The sequence below is a fragment of the Sebastes fasciatus genome, chromosome 21 (genome assembly GCF_043250625.1).
Source record: "Sebastes fasciatus isolate fSebFas1 chromosome 21, fSebFas1.pri, whole genome shotgun sequence".
Taxonomy (NCBI): Eukaryota; Metazoa; Chordata; class Actinopteri; order Perciformes; family Sebastidae; genus Sebastes; species Sebastes fasciatus.
Genome location: NC_133815.1, coordinates 21,846,432 through 21,866,534, shown reverse-complemented (window position 1 = coordinate 21,866,534; position 20,103 = coordinate 21,846,432). Strand labels below are relative to the sequence as shown.

The 20,103-nt window shown below is 40.5% G+C and overlaps 1 protein-coding gene across 3 annotated transcripts in view; it reads left to right on the top strand.

Moving 5' to 3' along the window:
• ntng1a (netrin g1a) overlaps window positions 1–20,103 on the top strand; it is a 327,372-nt gene that overhangs the window by 65,414 nt on the left and 241,855 nt on the right. For all 3 annotated transcript variants that reach the window (XM_074621569.1, XM_074621568.1, XM_074621565.1), the window contains exon 6: window positions 2,066–2,118. The gene's annotated coding sequence lies outside the window, so the exon portion shown is untranslated. The remainder of the gene's footprint in view (window positions 1–2,065; window positions 2,119–20,103) is intronic.

Here is a 20,103-nt window from a genome sequence, read left to right as displayed (position 1 = left end):
ATAAAAGGAATTTTCAATCACCACAACTCTCATCGGTTCATATAAAAGTCAACTTCATCTTCGATTCAATTAAGTTTTTTTACCGGACTCATCACCATATTGGGCTCTCAGAATATTCCTTTATGTTTTATATAATGGAATTCCCAATGACCAGTTGAATCATTAGAACGCAGCACCACTTCTGATGTCTTAAAATAGAACAAAGAATAACAGGCTTATTAAAATCTAATCTGGGTCACCGGATGAAAAGACAACTGTACCTATAATGGAACTCCAAGAAATCCAACATAATATAATCAGGCTGTGCAGATGGATGCGTGTCCTTAGCCAAAGTGCCAGAGTGCTTAAATAGCACAACCAGGAAATTACAATGCCACTCCACTTGGGCCTGCAGGTTGCATGCCATTCAATAGCAGCTTTATAGTTGTCAAATAATTGCTGAGAGGGACTTGACTTTTCTATTTTGAAACCATTCCTTTCCCCGTCAAGCAATACATGAATGGCAGTGAAAGAACTCTTCACTCATGTCGAGACCAGAAATTGGCAGGCAATCTGGCGCGAGTTTCCCCTCTTTGTGAATCCGTCTTTTAGCGAAAAGCAGCAACTTGGAAAACTTCCTTTTTAGCAGTTTTCCCCCCCTTCTTTTCGATAAGTGAATTGAATTGCAAAGACCTGGATATAATTTGACTTTAGACATAACCAATTTATCTCACACCTCGGTGCAATCCGAGACCCTGTAATGAAAAGCCAGGCTGAGAGTCAGGATTGGCGGAGAGTGACACCTGCTTCAGTTGGTTCAAATTAGAAATGCCAAAAGAAAGGAAGAAACTGTCAAATAGAAATGTGTCAGACATTTTACAGGTCTAATACTCTTGTAGGCTGGAGGATTGAGGTTTCAGTCGAAGGGTCTTTCAAAAAGTGTGATGTGAGCTGCCCTGAGCACACGCACAAACAGATGGGAGGCATTTCAGGATGCTCACCTGTCACAACCAGCCATTCAGATGTCTGAAAGTCAGAAAAACTTCCTACTAGGGGTAAATGCAAAAAAAAAACAGCTCTTTAATTCAGAATTCCAAGAAAGTAAAATAAGATTTCTCAACCGTGAAATTACTGAAATGCATCTGATGTCAAGTGGGCATGGTGGCACACACTAAATATGATGCACGTTTAAACTTTGTGTGAATTCCATCCATCCTTTACCAAACTTTGAAAACAGATCAGATTGGGCATTATTGGCTCATTACTATTGATAGTAGTTGAAATTGTTCTTTAGCCTCAAAAAACGTTTTTCCCCGGCCGTGTCGAGTTTCTGGTGGAAAAATACCACAGAGCTAAAAAATCTATTGAAGTTCACCTTTCTGTTATGTGTCATTCTCTGGGGAGCTGGAAAAATGTCCAGCTGGAATGTGTGTTATTGCTTTTTTAGTCGTCTGTTACCAAAGATTTGAGTCTCCAATCGACCAGTTTTCTATAAATCACAATAAACGTTTAGCGGTTCAATACAGGGAGCGTCTGTTAGGAGGTCAGTTAAGTGATAAAACTGCTTTAATGTTATATAAAATATAGGAGATGACCATATCACATGATTTACAGTATCACTGTTTGCTATAAAGAGCAAAGCAGAGTTATTTGTCATGGTATGCTTCTGTTGGGTTTTGTGGTGAACATCAAAAACATCCAGATGTTGTGATGGAGATTATCCATGAAGTCAACTGGGCCACAGATTGGAGTGACAGTTTAAAAATGTTGTTTTTTATTAGCCTGAGTATTATTATCATTGTGTATTGTGAGAAACACGTGTGATGAACGAGAATAGTCACCATGAGTGTCATTAATATTTTTGTTCGCAAGCAAGAGACTGTTTATGTGGAAGTGTTTTAAGTAGTAAGGTTTAAGCGAAGATGTTTGGAAAGTACTGAGCATACGACTGGGTAAATGACGCTTGGATTATTCTGCACGCGTTGTGTGAGAGTTTGTAAACGGATGTTTCGATATAGTTTATCTGATGTTAAACCATTTACTTCAATTCATCGAGATTTTTCTGTGTTTTGATTCTCGTTCACAGTGGAGGCACGAGAGAAAAACAAAGTTCTCTTCAAGAATTCAAGGCAACATGGGGTGAGTAATTGATATACAAATGGCCATTCGGGGGGTGAAGTTTGTTTTATTTGATCAACTGGGTGTGAATCGGTATCAGTGTCACTCTCGTCTGAGTTTACCTTCCCCTTCTCCGAACACCTTCCTCTTCTCATGTTCTCACAAATTTAACCTCAAAACAGAAAGTTTTCCTGATTACGCCAAATCACTGAAAGTTGTTATCGTGCCGGCCTCCCGCTGAGAGCAGCTGCTCGGCTGTCGCATTAATCCATGTTGCTTATGCAAATGTACACCCTTTTGAAAGGTTCTCCAGAAATATGATGCTATTTAGGCTGCCAATCATTGTTTATATAATTACGCCATTACATGTTCTTGTGGAGTTTTGATGAATGACACCTAGATCAACAGCAGAATGGAAGACTGACAGCATGAGACATTTTTTCTACTTGCAAAAATAACTTTTTCTTGCGTCGTAGAAAATCGCACAAAAGATGTGTAATCAATAAAGTTGGATTAAGATTGTTATAAGTAACGACACTAATGCATTTGTGCCATCAATAAGACATGGATCGCCCGCCGTTTGTGCCAAATTATTGGTTGAGACAGCTAGCTGTGTACAGCCAGTTTAGAACGTCATCGCTCTTTGTGTCAGATTTATCCATAACTTTGTTATATCACTGTGAATAATGTGGGGAATACCAGGATGAGGCCAGCTGGATGAAATGCTTCTACTGTTTTAGGGTAGTCTTATGGTAACATGGCTCAGGTTTTTCAGTGATAAATGAGCTGACAATACAGCTCAGAGGAGAGGAGTTAACATGAGGAGACTGGCGCTCCAGCATGCAGGTTCAATTGCTTTATTGATGAGGCAGGGGAAGCAGTCAACAGCTGATTGCGAGTTTAATTAAGTGTACTTGTCAAGGACACGGGTCTCAGCTCTGCTGAGTCGAGAATATCGTCCACTTCCCGAAAATCCCATCATAACCCTGTAGCACCCTGATGGATAACTCCGTGTCTTTCGGCCCCGAAGAGAGTCGTCTTTGAGCTAACTCAGGTTTCAATTAGCTTCTACTCCACCTTCCAGCTCCCGGCACCTTCCTGCTTTGTAAAATCAGTTAAGGAAGACGCCTGCAGGACTGCCTGTTCAAAGCAGCCTCTGGATTATGGACACTTTATGGCATTGTGTGTGTGCGTGTGTGTGTGTTCGTATGTGTGTGTGTGTATTTTATGCTCAGGAATTCTACTATTCTGTTTGGACACAGTGATGGTACGTGTCCACAGGATCCGTCCTTTCCACACTTCCCATTCGTTGTCCTTGTAAGCAGCCGTGCAATGCATTCTGGTAGCGTGGCGGCGCGATTCGAGAGACGAAGCGTGACGACGGGCGGTCTTCATTTGCATAAAGTTGAGGTCCAGTCTGCTTTATGCAAATCACGGGCATCCGACGTGACTTGCCGGCTCTCGAAACTTCCGAGAATCTTTTAAAATAAACGTTGTCGATCCAAAATAAAGACAGATTCAGCAACTCCGTGGCTTATTTCTCGCCTCAAATGTTTTCAGAAACACATTTTGGTGAACTATTTTCGTGAAATAAGAGAAGAAAGTTTCCAAACGAGCCTCCATATTGTTTCCGGTTTGAAAGCTGGGAGCAGCAGCCCACGGAGGGAAAGCGTTCGTCCAATCAGGTGCCTATTGTGTTGTGTCTATAGTGGCAGCCCACCAAGCGTCCAATGCTGGGAAGCAGCGCGTCCCCTCATGATAAAAAACGCATCGGTGGACACGTACCATGAGGGGTATCTTGAATTCTGCTTCAGAATTGGTCGTCATGCATGTTTCATCAACGTCTGATGTCGAGAAATAACATCAAATTCATCAGTCACATGTTCATAGTTTGTCTGCAGGCTGCTACACAACTCAACTCAGTGGGTTACCTCTACAGCAATTTTGCAATTAAACTCTTTTGTAATGTTAATATGCTCCGAAATCAACTGATCATAAAGTCGATAAATCTTGCTCTGTCAAATTAAGGGTTTGTACCATCCCAACAAAAAGTAGAATCCCAAGGAACCATTTTGTTGGGCAAATAATTTCAAAGTGGCAATATAAGGTTCATTCAACATGTTATTGCTTAAATGAAATGTTGCCTAACATGTTAACTATGAAATAACCTCAACCAAATCCAATTCACAATCACAATCACCATATGTGGTCTGAAACGCCCTGTGGCTCCATGGAAACATGCTTTGAAGTTTGAAATATGTTTCTCTCCCAGTCTTTTTTTAGTGTGTGATAGCGTAAAGTTGGATTTTTCGAAATATGATTAATGGTTGTAAGAACGTCCATGAATCTTTTGTGCAAATGCACCAATTGTGAAATTCTGGGCCGATAGCTGATACAGATGTTTTGGTTTATTTTGTTTTTGCTGTTATTTTATTTCCCTTTTGTGCCAGGGAAACAAAGACCTCTTCATTATATTACAATTTTGAGCTTTTTTAAAGTCCTTCAGCATTTAATTACGCTGCTTTTGAATGAGCACAGATTCAATCATACAAAATTATGTAATTTTTTTTTTTTTTAATTCAATATAAAGAACAGCTTCAAAAGTATTGTTAGCTGCTATACATCCACCTACTCAATGAGGACAATGTTTCAGTGCTTTGGGCTTATATATAGCCCAACAAAAATATTAGTTTTGTGAAACATAAATTAAATGTAGATGTAGCAATGATTAGAAACATAAGCACTATTTCCCACGCATAGATTTCACTTGGGCAGCCACCCAGATATTAACGGTTGCCAGGTATATCATCCCTCGTTGGACTGACGGGCTTCTAGTGACACATTACGAGTGTCATTCCCATCCAGACTGCAGTGAGTGTTTTTAAGAAATCTTGTAATCTGTTGTTTTACTGCTTAATTTTTCGTTGAACATAACAACGTTCTTGTCACTGATCTTTCTCTGAGTTAGTGTAATACTCCCACACGGCCGACTTTTTCTTTCACTTTTATACCGATGTTCGGCTGACAAATCGGTGCATCCCTATGGAATCAGTCTTGCAGGAGAAGTATTCAGACATTCAAAATGTTTGTTATAAAGCAGCTTGATACCATCTACATTTCTACTAATAGAAACACAAGAATTAAAAAACTACCCTTTATATTAAATATATTTTACACCAAGTCAAATCAGTGTAGTAGATCTCTTTTAACTTAAACTGGATTGTCGAGGTCACGTAAAAGTCACAAGATGAAGACTTACTGTAACAACACAGACCATTTAAAGCTATAGCTTCTTATTTAATAGATCTACTATAGGGCCTTTACTACTATATACTGTATATCGACTATAGGTTGAGGAGCTTCATCCAGACTATGCTTATCTGGTCCTGACACCGGTCCTGTCTCCTGCTGTGTTCACTGGAGGAGATCTTTGCCTAGAGGCTGACATAGGCGCGGGGCCTACCTCGCGCTATGCCGTGTAGATTCATCATGTGTATTTGTCAGGCTTTTACACGGGCTCCAAGGTTGCTGCAGCCATCCATTCTTTAAGATGCTGCTTGTCGCTTTGATAGATGAGTTACTGGCTTTTTGGTTGTCTGAGTCTTTGACTGTCACGCACTATATATCCACGACTCCATCCAGTCTCGCACGCCGGCCCTGCAGGTCGGTGCTTGTCTGGGTTGCGGCAAAGCGTTCATTTTCAGCAGGCTCCATGCTCAGCTCATGTGTTCAGCCTCACAGTGGCCCTCCATCACGATGAGGTTAACGCCGCTAGTTTCAAGTTTCAAGTTGTTTATTATCAAACGCACAGCAATTACAGAAGCAGTTGTTGTCAATGTAAATCTTGGGTCTCGAGCTCTCTCCAACAATGCTAATTAAACGTGTATGAAAAGGCAAGCACACTAGTGAAAACCAAAAAATTGTACTGCTAATAGCTCTTCCACCAACGATCTCATGTGCAAAAGTTGTCCCCTATCATTTTGCATAATAGGGCTCGCTTTGGCGGTGCACATGATGTGAAAAAGTAAAAAATAAGTAACAGATAAAAACAAAAGTCGAGGAGGAGCTTGAGACACGGCAGCCGTCCGTAGCGCCACCTTAGCTCAGGTCACATTGGAGCTTTGCGGAGGGTTGGTGTTTCTAAATGTTTGCACAGCATCCTAAAATATTAAATAAACGATAAAGAGAAAATAAATATTGAGATGTGAATTTTGAGATTGGGCTTGAATTTGAATTGAATTACTACTAACATTTCAGGTTAGCTCATTTTCAGTTTTGCCTCAAATACAGTGGTTTAGTTTAGAGCTGCTATTTTCTTGATGACTCATTTCCCAGAGCCCAAGGTGGCATTTTCAAATCCCTTATTTTATCCAACCATCTGTACAAAAGCCAAAGATATTTATTGTACTCAATATATGACAGATTAAAAGCAGCATATTTGAGAAGCTGGGAGCAGTGAATATTTAGAATTTTTTCTTAAAAATTACTGAAACAATTAATACACTATCAAAAATAGTTCATTTTCTGTCTGAGTAATCACTTAACCGTTTCATTTCTAATTTAGACTGTAGCTTTATTTACAACTTATCTGGTTGTGTTTTTGCCTATTGTAGAGAAGTCTCCATGTTTCAAGATCTTAGCTATTGCTTTGTGAGTACAATGTTATCACAGCTGTTAAAAAATGACGGCCAAAACGATGAAAATAAGAGCCAAGTTTTAATAAAATCCTTAGACAATTACCTCGATGTGGACGCGTGGTTACAATTGTTAATCTAATGAGCAGTTTTTTTTTTTTTTATTTGCTTTAAACTGCTGGTACTTCCACCCATGTGTGCTAGAGTAAGTGTGTTGGGCTCGTGCACCGTCAGGATGGCCTGCTCGGAGCTGCATTGGATTAATGGCCTTTATGTACTGCAACTAATGGAGTGGGAGATCAGTGGTCAGTAAATGTGACTTACTCCAATCAAGTGCAAGGCTTACTAAGCCTGACTGCTGCATCCTCCGGAGCCATAAAAGCTGTTGTTTTATTTCTCCCTCATCACCCAGTGACCTGCCTACACCGCCTGGTGTCACTATTGGGCACGGAGATTTACAGCAGAGGTCAGAGGACGGATGGATGTACAGTAGACATGCAGGGCTAGGGGATGGGCGGGAGGGAGGACGATGTTGGGATTGCGGGGAGGACCAACTGACTTGTAGATCACCACTACTTACACGGATGCGTAGCTATGAATTATTGACGCTTTCAGCAGTGAAATTGTAATCGCATGTGGGTCTTTTATCGCCCCTGGAAGGCAAGAGTCAAAACAGAACAGTCACACACAGAGCAGAGGAGGAGATGCCAGGCCTGTTTTCATGTTTTCTTTTCCAAGAAAGAGGAGCAGCGTGCACTGAATGCAATGTTTGCTGTCGATCCCGAGCGCCGTCTCCTCAGCATGTGAATGCATATGGTGTCTCTTTTATTAAGCACTCTGAATGAGGCAGCCCTCGGTAGTGTTATCATTTACAAATTTAAGGCTGATTCACAGGCACAGCATGGAGCCCCTCTTGAAGAATGAAAGTAGAGCACTCATTTGATACAGAGATTGACTGCTGAACAACCACAATAATTGAAACCTCTATGGCGAGCACTGTTGTCACGAAGAATAGTCGGAATACTCAATGTACAGTGTGTGTACTAGGGCTGTCAAAGTTAACGCGATAATAACGCATAAATACAAATTTGTTTTAACTCCACTAATTTCTTTAACACATTAACGCAACTTGAGAATTTAGGTTGTAGCGGGCTCAGTTTTGAAGCTAGCGTTAAGATACTGGTAACCTATGAAACAAAAAAATCGCAGGAATCCATCGGTACAAACCATGTCATACTAGTTTGTCGAGAAGGAGGCTAAATAACGCACCAGACTTACGCTAAATTTTGGCGAGGAAAAACTGTTATGGCCGTTTTCAAAGGGGTCCCTTGACCTCTGACCTCAAGATATGTGAATGAAAATGGGTTCTATGGGTACCCACAAGTCTCCTCTTTACAGACATGCCCACTTTATGATAATCAAATACAGTTTGGGGCAAGTCATAGTCAAGTCAGCACACTGACACACTGACAGCTGTTGTTGCCTGTTGGGCTGCAGTTTGCCATGTTATGATTTGAGCATATTTGTTATGCTAAATGTAGTACCTGTGAGGGTTTCTGGACAATATCTGTCATTGCTTTGTGTTGGTAATTGATTTCCAGTAATAAATATATACATACATTTGTATAAAGCAAGCATATTGTCCCACTCCCATGTTGATAAGGGTATTAAATACTTGATAAATCTCCCTTTAAGGTACATTTTGAACAGAAAAAACGTAATTTGTGATTAATTGCAATTAAGTACTTTAATCGATTGACAGCCTTAGCGTGTACTGTAACCTTCTTTGGTGCAGGGGGATATTTTCGTCGAACATTTCAGTGACCACTGGCCGGCGTGGATGGAATTGTTTGTCATGTTCCAGTGAATGTCAGTAAGCATGGTGGAAAATATGGGCTTGTTGTGTACTTCAAACCAAGCATAAAGATTACTGGGCATCTTATGTAAGAGCCTCCCAACAATTTGTATCCTTGAGAAATCTATACTGTAATCAGTCAGGTGAACAGAACACAGAACAACAAGACAGATTGCTGAGAGAAAGGTTTGTTTGGACTAAAAAGCAGCGACCTGCTGAGTGATGCGACATGTTAAAAATCTTTATTTAGAGGAAACATTTGCTCGTTAACCTTGCAATCCACGCTGATCCGTGATTAATGTGCTTAAAACCTTCTTCTTCTTTTCAGAAACAGTTCAGCAGCAGAGCTTGTTATAGTTATTGATACATGAGTAATTAGGGGGAAACACTTTAAGCTTTCCTTCTAGATTGCATTAATATTAATTTGAACACTAGTTATCATCTGCCTCTTCTTTCAAGACACGATCACAGTGCTGAGGACTTCTTAGAACTTCCAAGTTTTGCCCTCAAGTTGAACTCCGACAAGAAAATCCTTGCACACCACGCATGCACATCTCCAGGCAATGTATGTGTCTCAAGCTTCTTCAAAAGTTTATTTTCTCTGCCACCACTGTCACACTTGAAGACAACATGAAATTCCTCCACTCCAACACTCGGGTCTTTTCAGAGCTTCGATACATATTTTAATACAATCATGGGCTAGGCACCGCAGATAAATCCGTTTGTATAAGTCTGATAAAGTATCTGCCCCAACTGTCAACCTATTTCCATGACAGTTGTGTAATACCCAGGGCAGGCATTATATCATTCCAATCAATCAAATCTGACATGCTTTCACTTGAAATGAAGTGAAGTCCTTGAATGGCTTAAGTAATGTCATAGAAAACATGCACTGGTTTGGAAGTTGCCTGCGTGTTGAGCCTCTGGAGTGAAATCCTGCTTTTAGGAAACATTACCCTGTTTGGGGATTTCACAAGTTGGTTGATTCCAGCTCATTTTTTCATCCTTCATTGCAGAATTAATGTTAAAGCTGAGGTGGGCATTTAAAAAAAAGAAAATTAAAAAAATTGGGACGTCATATTGGGCAAAAATCCATAATAATCTTTCAGCATATTGTAATTCAGGTAGTCTGAGGGAAAACTGGACTTCTGCACCTCCTCTTAGCTCTAAAAAAATGTGCTGGTTATGGGAGACTTTGTCCAATCACAGGTCATTTCAGAATGAGGACGTTCCTATTGGCTGTTCTACAAATGCAGATGCGCATGCACGTTTCTTCAGTGACAGCCTGATTTAATGGTTGAATATCATGCAAGCAAAGTTGCTATTCCAGCATTGGCAAAGACTGACTACACCGCAAAGCAACCCAAAACAGGAAGACGAACTTATCAAAAAGAGAGTCGAAAAGTAGGAAATAAAAAGGAAAAAATGCAATAAAACACGTGTCATTATCAGTGAAGGGTTTCAGAGATGGAGATGGAAATTGTACTAAGGCTGTGTCATTATCGCAGCGGCCATGTCCTGCCCTCTCTCACCCCCTTTCCTGTCTATAAATCTGTCCTATCCAATAAAGGCATAAAAGCCCAAAAATAATCTTTAAAAAAAAAAAGGTTTAGCCTTCTGCTAACTGAAGCTAAAGGGCTCACTTCTGCTTCGGCTGCAGCTATGTAGCTCGCTAGAGCCTCAAACCACATCTCTCACGGTATGTCGAGGGGTTTCACAGGCCACAAGTCTGCAAAGAAAACAGAACGGTAATTCTCATAGAATTGGCGCTATATAACAACATCAAGATCACAATGACGATGTGGCTGATGTTTGAAACGAATGACTCGTACTCGTACTTGTTACTGTATGAAGCGCATGCATATGCCCATGCTTGTCTGGTGGGAGGGGCTCAGGACAGAGAGGGGAGAGCCGCAGGAGGGAGGCTGTATTATCAAATTATGGCTTTTTTTTGCCTTTTATAGAAAACTGCCTACCCTAGCTTTAAAGACACAGATAAAGAAATTGTCCATAATAGCATGTGTAGTGCTTTAACTTATTGCTGCTGAATTATTCCCTCTCACTAACTGAGAGGAAACATTGTGTATTGTAGACGTTTTTCACCATTACCTATTCATTTCACAGAATGTGATGACATGCTTGTTGTCATAGCATCCATGAACAATACAAGCACCGCCATGTGAGGTAGAGAGGTGTCCCACTTGGAGACTTTAAACACATTTTGCATTGGAATGCTGGATTAGTTCAGGTGTTTGTGCATCTCCCTTTTATTAATATGATTCATACCAACAAAGATGAGGCACTCTTCCATTAATGCTGTCTGTCCTCTCAGAGCTAATGATGAAATTATCCATAAAGCCATTGGTGATCTCCAGAAGCAGCGTATAAGTCAACAGATAGCCTGTGTTAAACCAGGGGAGCTGCTGTTCCCGTTGACCTCCCGAGACAGAGATTGATTGGCTGGCATTGTCACCAGACCTATACTCATCACAGATTAAACCTTGAGGTGCACACGGGTAATTACCCAGGATCCTTAGTCATCAAGGTATGTAAATCTCTCGCCAGCTCATTAGCGGGGGTTTATTTGAAGAACACTTTTTCTCCCCATCTTCTTTTTCCCCAGCTTCTCTGCCAAATTTTGCACCTCCGTGCGAATCTTTGCTGAGCTGTTTATTTCCCGGGTGTGTAACGGGAAACGGAGAATAGGAAAAGATGATGCAATGGCCATAAAGCACATTTAAAGGCCAGCGTACAGAATCAATTAAGAAACAAACGGCGAAAAGGAGGGGTGTGAAATTACATTTACAATGTAAATAGTGGTAATGTTATTGTATTTGCATCTCTATAACGTAGTGGGGCAACAGGAGAAATGTTAAAAATAAAATGATCACCTGATCAATTTTGTCAATTATTGAGGGATATCTTATTTCACTTTGCTCATGTGTCTGTATCATCTGCAGCACAACCGGCTTGTCAATATTATCAACTTCAGATAATTAGTCGCCATTCTGTGTAACGAAAGCTGCAGGCCTGGTGGAAGTGACTTTATCGATGAGCGCAGCAACACTATTGACTTTTCCAGTAAAGCAGGAATTAAAAAGCAGCTTTTCTCTAGTAGTCACGAGATCCACCCCGGTGTCACTTTACCTTCGGTTTTAATATTCCTGTGCAATTAAACATCAAATTAAACGAGACAACCTTGAACCCAGCCGGCTATATATAGACAAACTACTTTTGCAGTTACTGAGATAGGAAGTGAAAGACAACACGGCGTAATCCTGGTTTTTCATAATATATTCATTATCATTTGTAAGTGACAGCTGCTTAGGCTGGAACTAGATTCATTGTGATGCCTTGGGAACGCAAGAAAATCTGTTTAGATTAGAGAATGCAAACAGAGGCTCAATTTGAAAACTGAAGAAGTGAGCGAGTTTCATCTAAGTGGGGTGTGGAAAAGTGCTCAGAAAACAAAATATTCAATATATATTTACAGATTGGAGACTAATGAAGTTTCAAACACCAGCAATTCACCTCTAAAATATTTTTAGATGATGTATATAATCTCTTTTCTACGTGCCCTCATTTATCCGACCGATATTTTGCCTTTACTCAGCACCATCCAAAAGTAGCACACACGCACACCCTCGCCCGTCGTCTTGAAATTCGGAAGGACAGACATCATGAATGTTGGATAAAGTTGCCCACCTGTCTGGCTCGGAGGTGTCGCGTTTAATGTCAGGGCAGAGAGCGCCAGTGGACAGACGAACCCCCGAGAGTTCATGAAAGAGGCAGCCGGAGCAGCAGCTCATTACACATGCAGCGCCTGCCGAGGGGAAGCTAACGCTCCATATGCACACCGAGCCAGAGTCATTATGGAAATACATTTTGTCTGTGCCGGCTGCATTTTTATGTAACAAGACAAAAAGAAATTTACATTTTATATTCTCTCTATTCCTCCCTGTTTAGAGGCCTCTAGAGATGGTCTTTGTGCTGTGTGTTGGATCATCCCCCTGGCATGTTGTGACTGCATGTGTAAATACACAGCCGCCGCTGTGTGTGTTTTGTTTAACTGAGTGTGTGTGTGTGTGTGTTAATGCGGGCTATGTGATTTTGCCTGCACAGTATGAGTTCATGAATGAAGGAGTGTAAGGGAGGGCCTGCACTTGAATATAGCAGTAGTGTGTGAATTTGCAGATGTGCGTGTGTGCATGCTTGGAAGGGTGTTTGTTAGGGCTGGGACGATTCACCTATCTCCCGATTCGATACGATTCTTGGGTGCCGATTTGATAGGTATTATGATTTTTAAGTATTGTGATTTTACAAGCATTGCGATTCAATATTACGATTTATTGCGATTTTTGTACAACATTTTAACACTAGACCATGGGAAAAAAGTTGAATCATATGCTTCTAGGGACTTTTACTTTGGGAAATATTTAAATTGATAAAGTGAAAATGTTTGATTCTCAGCATGTATGTAGTCAGAGATGTCGTAAAGTCAAATATATCAGTCAGTTATATATCAGAATTATTCTTTCTTTTCCAGCAACCCAAAAATCCAAGAAAAAAAGACATTTCCCTCAAAATGTAGTGGTATTTTTTAAAATTTCTAAGGGACATGTAATGTTTGATACATCTGGTGAATATAATACAATCAATCTTATTTTCCGTATATATATTTTGTATATACAGTTCCCTTTGTTCACACCTTATTTTGAAAACAGGACGTAGTCACACGTGTCTACTTCCTCTAACTTCTCCAAGTCCGTCTCTAGCTCTCCCGTCAGCTCCGTTCTCTTTATCCATCCATGTTCAGCTCCATCGGGGCTATTTGAATGCATTTACCATAAATGTCAGTATATGGATGCTCTACAGTTGTAGCGTCCGCCGATTTGACCACGGAGATGAGAGTGACGGCTGGCTTGACCGCACGTTACTGCAATACGATAACATTACCTATTCATGACAGAGTTAGCATGCAGCTTTAGCCATCATGTCTAGCTCTGCTTTTCCTGTATGTGTAATGTTTATCACGTTGGATTTATAATGTGAGGTTGCAGGTCGTATCCATGCAGACCCTCTGCCGTTTTCTGCTTTGTTGTCGGTTTGTTTTGGTTGTCGGAAACGGAACAAATATGACGTCACGTTACCCACACAAAGATAAAAGTGGTAACTTCCTTCTACCTCTGTATAGACCCAAATGAAGCGAATATATTGATTCTGGCAAAAATCTATTTCAAAATCGCAATACACTGGTGAATCGATTTTTTTTCCCACCCTTAGTGTTTGTGCATGTACTTGTGTGTGTGTTCCTCTTTGTACTTTTGTCTAGTACTTACTGTGTTGCGGTGCAGTGGAACAGTCAGTGCTGCACTGTGGTCTGGCGCTACCCAAGTGTCGTCCCCTGTCTGCTGACCCAACCACATCAGGACACCCCCGCCCGCTCCCGCTGAGTGATTTGCGAGGCACTGCTGTCCTTCAACAATTGGTTGCGTCTGCGACTGGAAGCATTTATTTCCCCCAGCCTATCAAGCCACTACTGGCCTCAGCCTGCTGTAATTGTGCTGACCACAGGACATGTTGCTGAAAAAATGCACCGGCTGCAAGGAGGAGAAAAAAAAAAAAAAAAAAAAAAGACACTGAAGTCAAATATCTTTTTTTTCTCTTCCTGAACGGCTCGGTTGCAGGATGCTCAGATCTACAGAAACCACTATGAGACTTGTGAGGCAAAAAAGAAAAGGCACTTTCATGGATTTTGCTTCTTCTGCATGAAAGTCAAAATGCAAACCCCTATAATAATTAAAAGGTGCAGTGAGTACATTTTGACTAGTCTGTAGCACAAATTGGCCATAAAATAATGATAATCATTTGGGGCCAGATGCTGAGATTTTTTCACTCTCTGGCTCACACTCAAACCAAAAGACAGTATTATTATTCCAGTATTATAGCATAACCATACAAAATATGACTTATCCAGAGAGCAAGCTGGACTGACCATCAGGCCCTTTAGCTTTTTTTCATACATGAAAATTATTCTATTATTTAGCATATGAATTTTAATAATTTTGGTGATGCTTAAACTTCATCAAATTTTCAATCTGTCCAATCCTTTGATTAATAAATAAATACCTGCAAAACTAATGACATTCCCATCAGCCTCAGCAAATGCTAATTAGCAAATGTCATCATGCTAATATGCTAAACTAACATGGAAAGCATTATACACAAGCATGTTAGCATAGTCACTGTTAGAATGCTGATTTTAGCATTTAGTACAGCAGCAGAGAGGAGACGAGTGTAGCTGCAGTCTCTCAGACTTCCCACTTCACTACACAACACCCCCCTGAGATCTTTTCCTAACCTTAACCTCAGCTACTGTGTGTCTGCAGATAGACCTACTTGCCACAGAGCATGGCTGGATAGACTCTTAGCTTTGTGTTTTTATTTTTTTAACAGGCAGCATTTGATATACAGCAAACACATACAGTGAGTGTGTAGGGAGCAGATGTAGTTTGTGTAATTTCACCACACCCAGAGATAATATGGTGGTAATGACTTGTTTTAGGGCTGCTCGATTATGGCAAAAATCATAATCATGATTATTTTAGTCAATATTGAGATCACTATTATTTAACACGATTACTCATTGACTTTGGAACTAGGGATGCTAATTATGAAAAATGTTCTTAACCGATAACCGACCCTCATTAACCGATTATTAACTGTTAACCGACAAGATGCAGTGTATGAGGACAACAGACAACTGAGTCCCCAGTTCACCCGTCTGGGAGCGTTAACTTAGCAGACGCTAGATCTCTGAAGAACTTTGTGCTCTTGTAAACAATTGAATCCTAAACACACTGGTTTTATAGATATAAATGGTGATGACACCAAAAAAAGTTGCACCCAGAAAGCATGGTAAACGAGACGGGGTCCGCGTTTCAAGATGGGTTGGATTGGCTTGCCAACATCACCACACTGAGGACAGTCCGCCCCGGTTGACAGTCGAACAACAAGCCCTGGGCGAGGGGCGCTGTAAAGCGCCACCTTTACCCTGGGCCTTTCCAGGCCAACCTAGAGCCGGTCGCGTGGGCACCACTACAGAGGAAATACGCCCTCCGAGGGCCAACCAGCGCCGGGGAGAGTTCCCACCAAGGGATCCGCCAACACGGCCGTCCCTGACCCACCAAGCGGGGCAGAAGTGCACCGCTGAAAAGGAAAGGTGTGAGCTGGATTTATGCTGCACAATAACTGTTTCATAATAATCGTTGGAAGCCAAAATCATAACTGTAATTGAAATGTGATAAATCGCACAGCCCTGACATGTTTGATGGGAGACGAAAGAACAACACTCCACATTAACAGCAAGTGTTTGGCACAGTCAACCCAAGTGACCAAAAACCTTTTCCAAAATATCTTTTTTAGAAAAAATTTTTTTTCACTTTAATGTGGCACTATTTTTTCACTGCTATCCCCAAACACTGCAGAGGGTAACATTTTTAATACCCAGAATAACAGAACAACAAAAATCCGATGTTCTTTTATGTTTGCAGTGTCTCACCTAACAATTGTATCTGTGCTGTTTTAGTTGGCCTCTGTGCCTCTGTTGACTGCAGCCTGCTCATGGGCTGTTGTTTGCCAACCACCCGGGCAGTAAACTTTTGACTTTCACAGCCAAAGGTTGCATAAAGACAACAAACCATGAACCAAATGTCAAATATAAATATCAAAATCCACTTGAAAAGGCCTGTGAAAAAAACCCATCCACTGATACTTTCTAGCCAGGAAAACACTGGCAAAACAATGAGCTGGCAGCGAGTGCTGCCTGGGTGTTAGCAGGGGAGAACATGCTAATGAAAATTATAGAGAGGTCACCATGTGGAGCAGTACCCCTTTCTGCACACATCTTTGTGATAATAATACCGGCACAAATCAAATCCCTCCACCACCATATTGAACCTGGATAATTGCAGACAGGGGTCTGATAAGCCCTTGTAATGGAACTCTGTCAATCAATTCATGCCATATACCCTCTCTCTCCTGGGTGTTTGCTCAAATTGAATGAAGAAATCCAGGAGCCACTGACATTTAGGTCTACTGCACTGCTGATTGTGAGAAGAATGTTCTAGTTTATCTTCATTAACTGGGGGAAAGTAAAAGCAAATTTGCCGTATGAAAAGCAATTATGGCGCCGCTGACTGGAGCTTTTATGCTGGGAAAAGGTCCTCCTCTCATTGTCTGGCTAAGTGAGAAGAGTTCCCACGATTTACCGCATGAGGTATTTATCATGCAAGTAAAACACAGGCCTCATGGTGGGTAATTATTTGGCCTTGAGGTCAGTGTAATCCAAACTGGCTTTCATGATAACTCTGCAACTCATCAGTTGTTTTTCATTTAGTTGAAGTTGTTTAGATGATGTGTTGCCTCTGGTGTTCATGTGACACTTGCAGAATGACAAACACATGAAAGCAGTGGCATTCATTTGTGCCCCGGTGGCCACGGTTTATCAGACACTGGACTACAGATTCATACTCGATTACAAATAAACAACTAGGACGGCAATAAAAGAGGACATTAAAGCTGAAGTAGGCGAGATTGGAGCAAATATGATTAAAAAAAGTTTTTTTTTATAAAACGGTTGCTCTATCGTGACAGTAGGACATGAAACAGGTAACCTGAAAAAAATCATGTGCCTCTGTGTCCTCTGGTGTCTTCCGGTGCTCCTAGCGGCATCTGCAAGATTTCACAGACCGGAGGAAAACAAGCAGTAAGAGCTGATCTGAGGTCTGCTGTCTATGAGAGCCGGCTGTCAATCACTCGCGAACTCCAACCAAACGGTCAAACTAGGCAGCGCTGATCAAATATGAATCAATATTATGTTACATTAATGCCTATTTCTCTCCTCAAATGTTTTCAGAATCATCTTGTAGTGCACGGTTTAGCTGTAAAATGAGAAAGTTTTTGACGCCACCGCCATTGTGAAATATGGTGAAAGAATGCCAAGGACCGGTCACATGACCGGAGCACAGCCAATAGGAACGCTCTCTCAATGAAATAACCAGTGATTGGTCAAAGTCTCCCGTCACGGGTTAGATTTTCTAAAGCCTGAAAACAGAGCCATGAGGAGGTGCAGAAGTCTAGTTATCTCTCAGAACACTTGAATTACAATATGTTGAAAGGTTATTATGGAATTTTTGCACAATGATGCCAAAAATATACTGACTACTGCCACTTTAAGCAAAACAAAAACATGGATTCAGTGCCGTTACAAATGAAAAAATGTTACAAAACATTTGTAAAACCTATACAGAGAATAAATGTAAATTTAGATATTTTAAAAGAAAGAAAATAATACCCTTATTTATTAGAAATGAAGTGTATTACCAAGATAAATAATGCAGTCTATTTAACTTCTGTTCAGGAGGAAGAATCTTGAACAGGATCAAACAACTTTATGAGATGAGTGGATGTGTGCCTGATTATAGTTTAATAAAGGGGGAAGTACAGTTTGTGATGTCTCACCGTGTAGTACAACAAGAAGAAAAGCATTAATCGATGTTGGAAAATTGTTTTTTTAACTTAAATGATACAAAGAAAGACAGAATATAGCACATATTTTAGTTTTTTTACTGATACAAATATTGCAAGCGTAGTGAGAAACTGGTGTAAGAAAATATCAATACCCATGAGTATTGTGATATTATGTTTTGTGATACTGTATCAATTCTCGAAAATGCTGTGTAAATTTTTTATGATCCTCTGAAAAATCCAACGGCCCACTGGCAGACCTGGCCGCTATTCTATCTTTTGGAGGTTGTAGCGGGCTCAATTTTAAAGCTAGAGTGAAGGCATTAGTATAATATGAAACTAGAAAAACCTTATCCATTGGTACCAACAATGTCATATGTGTGAAGGAGGCTAAATAATGCTCCAAAGTTACGTTACATTTTGGCGAGGAAAAACTGGCATGGCCATTTTCAAAAGGGTACTTTGACCTCTGACCTCAGTACATGTGATATATACTGTATATGTAATACTGTATGTGTGTAATTCAATGCAGTAATAGGGTAAAAACCATGTCGTTTTTTTGCATGCCGTACAAATGTGTTATTTTTGCCTCTTCTAAAATGGTTAATTTGAACATTTCTGCACAGTGGGGTCCCTAAACAGTCTTAGAATTGCATAAATTGGTGTGTCTTATATACAGTTTTCCTAAATTAGATTTGAAAATATCGCAATATAATACTGAATCGTTACCCCTTTATCAAGATTCGTATTGTATCGCCACATTCTTGCCAATACACAGCCCTAGTGAAAAAGCATTTACACTCTTTTACTGTAGCTGCTCCTTTATTGAAACCTGCAGTTGATCATCATTTGTAACCACAGCAGCCTTACTAATCACACCGAATTTATAGACTAAATTGTCATCTATTTCCATGAGCTATTAAATAATTGAATATCTGACGTATGCATGCATGCATGTAGATGATTAAAGATGATTAAAGAAAGCAGACCGGGAAGAAAGAAAAAGTGAGCCAGGAGTGGAAGTAGCTTGACGTAACGGATAAGACTTCACATTTTTAAAATGACAAATCATGGAAATGGAAAAAAAGAATCTTTGAAAGTCTCACGTGATATGCGACACAACAGCACTCTTTCTAAAAGCGGTACTTCACGGGGAATAGATGACCATTATTCCCAAATGATTATAAATGAGAGTGTCATTACCACCCTGTGGTACAGCTGTTCATTAACAGATTCTTTGATTTTGTAGGGGGGGATGCGTCACAGTAAACATGTGACACCTGAACACTATCGCACATTATGAATCTTCACTTGAAGAGGCCTAATAGCTGATGGAAACCAGAGACAAAAGCAGAAACCAGGTAGACCAGAGTGAGCGTTTAATAATGAGTTTTTTTTTGGAAAGATGCTATTAAGTCAAACACCTCCTTTGGACACCCTGATGTAGATGCAGCGGACAGGAATCCTTTTCTGTTGGCTGCTGCTAAAACACGCTCTTAGGTGTACAACACAGAACTAATTGAAATCATGCAGTATTCTCACTATCACAAAAGCGAGAGATTTAAAACATGGGGGGGATGATAAATACCCATGTTGTAAAATTATTTGTGTTAGTATTGACTAGATGCCAGACCCGGTCCCAGAGCAGGCAAATGTGCAGAACGCTGACAACCTGATAATGATCCCCAACATTAGTGTTAAATGATTAATTATAGCACAGTGTTTTGATAGTTAATTAGTTAATTTATCAGTCAACCTCAACATTTTTTTTTTCAGTTGTGCAGTTTTGTGTAACACCTGTGTAGCTGTTGAAAGGCCAAAATGACTGTGGTGGTGATGATGATTGAACGTCTGTTCTGGTTGGGGTGGTGTTGCAGATCATCTGCATGTTTACTCACTCACTCACTCACTCATCTTCAACCGCTTATCCGGGTTCGGGTTGCGGGGGCAACAGCTCCAGCAGGGGACCCCAAGCTTCACTTTCCCGGG